Raw genomic sequence first — 6,000 nt, 5'->3', positions numbered from 1 at the left:
GTTGGCCTGTAATTCTGTTTCTTTGTAGTGTCTTTATCTGGTTTTAGAATTAGGGTAATGCTGGCTTCATAGAAAGAGCTTGGAAGTGTGCCTTCCTCTTGAATTTTTTGGAATAGTCTGAGAAGGTTAGGTTTTTATTTTTCCTTGAATGTTTGCTAAAACTTCAATATGAAGCCATCCGCTCCAGGGCTTTTGTTTGCTGGAGGTTTTTTGATTGCTGGTTCACCAGTAGTTACTGGCCTATTCAGGTTTTTTGATTCTTCCTGATTGAGTTTTGGAAGCTTGTATTTTTCTAGGAATATGTCCATTTCGTCAAGGTTGCCCAGTTTGTTGGAGTAAAGTTGCTCATAGTATTTTTTTTTTTTTTTTTTTTTTACAATCCTGTGTGTGTCTGTAGGGCTGGTTGTTACTTCACCTCTTTCATTCCTGATTTTGTTTATTTGGGTCCTCTCTCTTTGTTTCTTGGTGAGCCTGGATAGAGGTTCATCAATTTTGTTTATCCTTTCAAATAACCAGATCTTGGTTTTATTGATCTTTTGTATTTTGTTGTTGCTGTTGTTCTCTATGTCATTTATTTCTACTCTGATCTTTATTACTTCCTTCCTTCTGCTTATTCTGGGCTTTTCTTGTTGCTCTCTTTGTAATCCTTTAAGTTGCAGGGTTAGATAATTTATTGCCATTGTTTCTTGTTTTTTGAGGTAGGCCTGTAGAGCTATGAACTTGCCTCTCAGGACTGCTCTCACTGTGTCCCATAGATTTTGGATGTTTTGTTTTCATTGTCATTTGTTTTCAGGATGTTTTTAATTTCTTATTTGATCTCTTTGGTAACCCAATTATTGTTTAATAGTATGCTTTTCAGTCTCCAAGTGTTTGAATTTTTTCATTATTTTCATTGTAGTTTATTTCTGATATTATGCCACTGTGGTCTGAGAAGATGCTTGATATGATTTCAATCTTTTTGAATTTGGGGATACTTTTCTTGTGACCCAATATGTAGTCTATGTTTGAAAATGTCCCGTGTGCACTTGCGAAGAATGTATATTTCATAGCTTTGGGTTGAAATGTCTTGAAGATGTCTATTAAGTCCATCTGATCTAATGAGTCATTTAGGATTGCTGTTTCTTTGCTGACTTTCCCCCCCAGAGGATTTATCCAGTGATGTCAGTGGGGTATTAAATTTTCCTACTATGATTGTACTGTTGTTGATCTCTCCCTTGATTTCTTACAGAAGTTTTTTTTTTATGTATTTGGGTGCCCCTGTATTGGGTACATATATGTTTACCAAAGTTATATCCTCTTGTTGTATTGATCTCTTTAGTATTATGAAGTAGCCTTCCTCATCTTTTGTTATGGCTTTCCCTTTGAGCTCTATTTTGTCCCATATAAGTATTGCTACCCCAGCTTTTTTTTTTTCATTTCCATTTGCCTGAAAGATATTTTTCTATCCTTTCACTCTCAGTCTCTGTGTGTCTCTTGTTCTGAGGTGGGTCTCCAGCAGACAGCATATATATGGGTTATGTTTTCTTATCCATTCAGCCACTCGATGTCTTTTGATTGGAGCATTCAGTCCATTTATGTTTGATGTTATTATTAATAGGTACTTGTTTGCAGCCATTTTTTTTTGTGCCTGTGTTCCTTCTTCCCTTTTTATTTCTTCTTTTTACAACAGTCCTTTTAGCATTTCTTGCTTTGCTGGCTTGGTAGTGATAAACTCCCTTAGGCTTTTTTTTTTTTCATCTCTGAAGCTCCTGATTTCCCCTTCAATTTTGAATGATAAGCTTGATTGGTAGAGTATTGTTGGACTCAGTCTCCTGCCCTGCATCACTTTGTATACTTCCTTCCATTCCTTTCTAGCCTGATGTATTTCTGTTGAGAAATAATTTGATAATCTAATGGGAAATCCCTTGTAGGTAACTTTCTGTCTCTCTCTTGCAGCCTTTAAGATTCTTTCTTTGTCATTAATGTTTACCATCGTAATTACGATGTGTCTTGGTGTGGGTCTTTGTGGGTTCATCTTGTTTGGGACTCTCTGTGCTTATGTGACTTTCCTCTTCCCCAAATCAGGGACGTTTTCTGACATCATTTTTTCAAATAGGTTTTCTAACCCTTGCTCTTCTTCTTGTTGTTCTAGCATCCCTATTTTACGTATGTTCCTTTATTTCATGTTGTTCCAAAGCACCCTTAAGTTCTCTTCCTGCCTTTTATTTTTTTTCTCCAGTTGCAGTTCAGATTGGATGTGTTTTGCTGCCCTGTCTTCTAATTCACTAATTTGGTCGTCCACTTCTCCTAGTATACTGTTGAAACCTTTTATAGTGTTTTTTATTGTGGCTATATCACTATTTCCTCTTGATTCTTACATAAGTTGTTGATTTTCTCATCCATCTGGTTTATCAACTGTATGACCCTTATTCTGAATCCTTTTTCTGACAAATTGCATTCCTCTGTTTCATTTAGTTCTTTTTCTGGCGATTTCTCCTTTTCTTTCCGTTGGGGGATGTTTCTTTGTCTCCTCATTTTGCTTTCACCAAAGGATCTAGGTATCGAGTCTACTAGACCTGTGCCTGCAGTGGCAGGTTTGGCGGCAGGTCTCATGGTCACCAGGCCCAGGGTCGATGCATTGGGCTTGGTGGCAATTTGCAGAGTCACAGTGCTGGGGCTGCTGTGTGAGGCATCTGGCATTGCTGCATAGGGCTTGGCTGTTCACACTCATTTGCATTGCACAGGGTTGCTGTGTCAGACTTGGTGGTGGCTAGCATCTGGGGTTTCTACATGAGGCACCCAGGGTAGCTGTGTAGGGCTTGGCTGCTCACACTCGGTTGTGGCACCCAGGGTTGCTGTGTCAGACTTGGTGGTGGTTAGTATGGTCATGGGGTCTGGGGTTGCTGTGTAAGGCTTGGCTGTTTGTATGTGGTCGAGGCACCGGGGCTAAAGCATCTGGCCTGCAGGTGGGGAGTGTGCTCCAGAACTCACAGGAGCCCATGACTGTGGAGGCTGGAGTCTCAGTGTTTGTGGGCCCGCAGCCAAGGTAGCAGTTCCCTAGCTGGAGTGGCTGTAGGGTCCCGGGTGGTATCCTGGGGCACCCTGGGTTGAGGTGAGGCTGGGCTCCCAGTCATCGAAGCTCTCCCCTTTAAGATGGTGTGGCCTCTGCAGCAGAGTTGGTTGCCCCAAGAGAGATTGCAGTGGTAGCAGAGGCTGCCCGGCTAGGGAAGCCTGGTCTGCCAGCCCCCCAAAGTCCTGTGGAATCTAACTGTCCCTCACTCACATGCACATGCACACACACCCCACATGTCCACACACTCCCCTTTCGCTCCCTCCCTCACTCACACTCTCTTCCTTACTGCTGTCCTGCTGGCTGCCATCTTATTTCCTGCCCTGTGCTTATAAGACTCGAGAAGAATTTTTTTAAGCAGAGTTGAAGACCCCCTTTTGGTAAGAGAACACCAGTTTGCATGACTATGTGTGTGTGGTCTTCTCCAGCAGCCTGTGTAGTGGAAACAGAGAATGTGGACAAAATTGTGTTTTCTTAATCATCTAAAATGATGGATCCATGTGAGGATGTTACAAGATAGTGGTCAAATGCTAGACCTGAACTAATTGGGAAGAAGTTGAAATAGAGAGAAGGTCTAGTGGCCCTCAACCTTCTGGCCCTTTAAATACAGTTCCTCATGTTGTGACCCAACCATAAAATTATTTTCGTTGCTACTTCATAACTGTAATGTTGCTACTGTTATGAATCGTAACGTAAATATCTGATATGCAGGATGGTCTTAGGCGACCCCTGTGAAAGGGTCGTTCAACCACCAAAGGGGTCACGGCCCACAGGTTGAGAACCGCTGGAACAGATAAGGAAAAAGTAGACTGAACTCCATGAGAGCAAAGATTGTGCTCTTCATATTCAAAGCTGTATATTCAGTATTTAACACCATACCTGGTGCCTGGTAGATGCCTACTAAATATTGAATGAATGAATGGGTTAAGTTGTTGGAAGTCTCAATGAAGTTGAGGTTGTGGGGGATTGAAGTTAAGATTTCAGTAATATAGCAATTCTGGAGGATAATATCTATTTGTGACCCTGATAGTGGGTGACTAGAGCAGAAAAGGAGGTCATCAGAGGTGAGTAGGCCAAAGAAACAACAAGCCAGGGATTTACAATGGGTTTTTCCCATGAATTTGAAGTGACCTTGGATTTGACCAGTCTAGGGGTGGAAAGAAAAACTGTATGAAAGGGGGTGACTGAGAGGTTCAGCAATCACTGTCTGGAAAGTGCAGTGGGGATTATAAAAAGGTCCTCCTCCACCTGCGGATGCAGAAGTAGTTATACAGGGAACAAATATCTCTGAGGAGAGGCTTACAGGTGAAGTGGGATTCTCAGAACAAAGTATGGTTCCAATCAAAGAAGGTGTTGGAAGGGGGAACTTTCTGCTTGGGTTGTAGGGGTATTTACTAATCCCCCAAATTGGGGTTCTAATGGGCACAATTTAAAAAAGATGGGAGGGAAGGGAGTGGTGGGAGGGTGAGTAGCAGAGCAGAAGTTTGTAGTAGTATGAATTAAGTACTGAGAGAAAAGAAATGACCAGGGGAGTTCATATCCAGGATGGTGACTCCCAGATAACAGACTCCTATTGGTCCTGGTCCCCAATGCTGCCAAGTGAACTAGCCTCAGCAGCAGTCCCAATGGACTGTAAACTCCGTGAGGACAAGTCTGGTGTCTGTATCTGTCACTACTGTACTCTCAGCACCTAGACTCTGTGAGGCATGTAGAAGGAGCTCATTACTTTTTTACTGAATGGATGAATAAAAGAAGTGGTTATAAGAGCTCTCAGTATCTGGCCCATTATAGGTGGTTGATAGATTGCTAGTGTTTGATAGATGCTAGCATTATTCCTGATATTTTTTAAATTAAATCTTTATTGTTCAGATTATTACATTAGTTACTCTTTTTTCCCACCATAACTCCCCTCCACCCAGCTCCCACCCCACCCTCCGCCCTCACTCGCCACCCACTGTCCTCATCCATAGGTGCACGATTATTGTCCAATCTCTTCCCTCACCCCCACACCCCTTCCCCCCCCCAAGAATAGTCAGTCCATTCCCTTTCTATGTCCCTGATTCTATTACAATCGCCAGTTCATACTGTTCATCAGATTATTTATTCCCTTGATTTTTAGATTCACTTGTTAATAGATGTGTATTTGTTGTTCATAATTTGTATCTTTACCTTTTTCTTCTTCTTCCTCTTCTTAAAGGATGCCTTTCAGCTTTTCATATAATACTGGTTTGGTGGTGATGAACTCCTTTAGCTTTTCCTTATCTGTGAAGCTCTTTATCTGGCCTTCACGTCTGAATGATAGCTTTGCTGGATAAAGTAGTCTTGGTTGTAGGTTCTTGGTATTCATCACTTTGAATATTTCTTGCCACTCCCTTCTGGCCTGCAAAGTTTCTGTTGAGAAATCAGCTGACAGTCGTATGGGTACTCCCTTGTAGGTAACTGAGTTTCTTTCTCTTGCTGCTTTTAGGATTCTCTCTTTGTCTTTTGCTCTTGGCATTTTAATTATGATGTGTCTTGGTGTGGTTCTCTTTGGATTCCTTTTGTTTGGGGTTCTCTGCGCTTCCTGGACTTGGAAGTCTATTTCTTTAACCAGGTAGGGGAAGTGTTCTGTCATTATTTCTTCAAATAGGTTTTCAATATCTTGCTCTCTCTCATCTTCTGGCACCCCCATAATTTGGATGTTGGTACGCTTGAAGCTGTCCCAGAGGCTCCTTACACTATCTTCGTATTTTTGGATTCTTTTTTCATTTTGCTTTTCCAGTTGGGTGTTTTTTGTTTCATCGTATTTCAAATCTTTGACTTGATTCTTGCAATCCTCTGGTCTGTTGTTGGGAGTCTGTATAATGTTCTTTATTTCAGTCAGGGTATGCTTAATTTCTAGTTGGTCCTTTATCACAACATCGAGGGTCTCATTAGCTTTCTTGAGGATCTCACTACATTTATCGGCGGTC

The sequence above is a fragment of the Myotis nattereri genome (genome assembly GCF_964212035.1).
Source record: "Myotis nattereri genome assembly, chromosome: X".
NCBI lineage: Eukaryota > Metazoa > Chordata > Mammalia > Chiroptera > Vespertilionidae > Myotis > Myotis nattereri.
The sequence above is the reverse complement of the archived record's forward strand: the minus strand, read 5'-3'. Positions refer to the sequence as shown.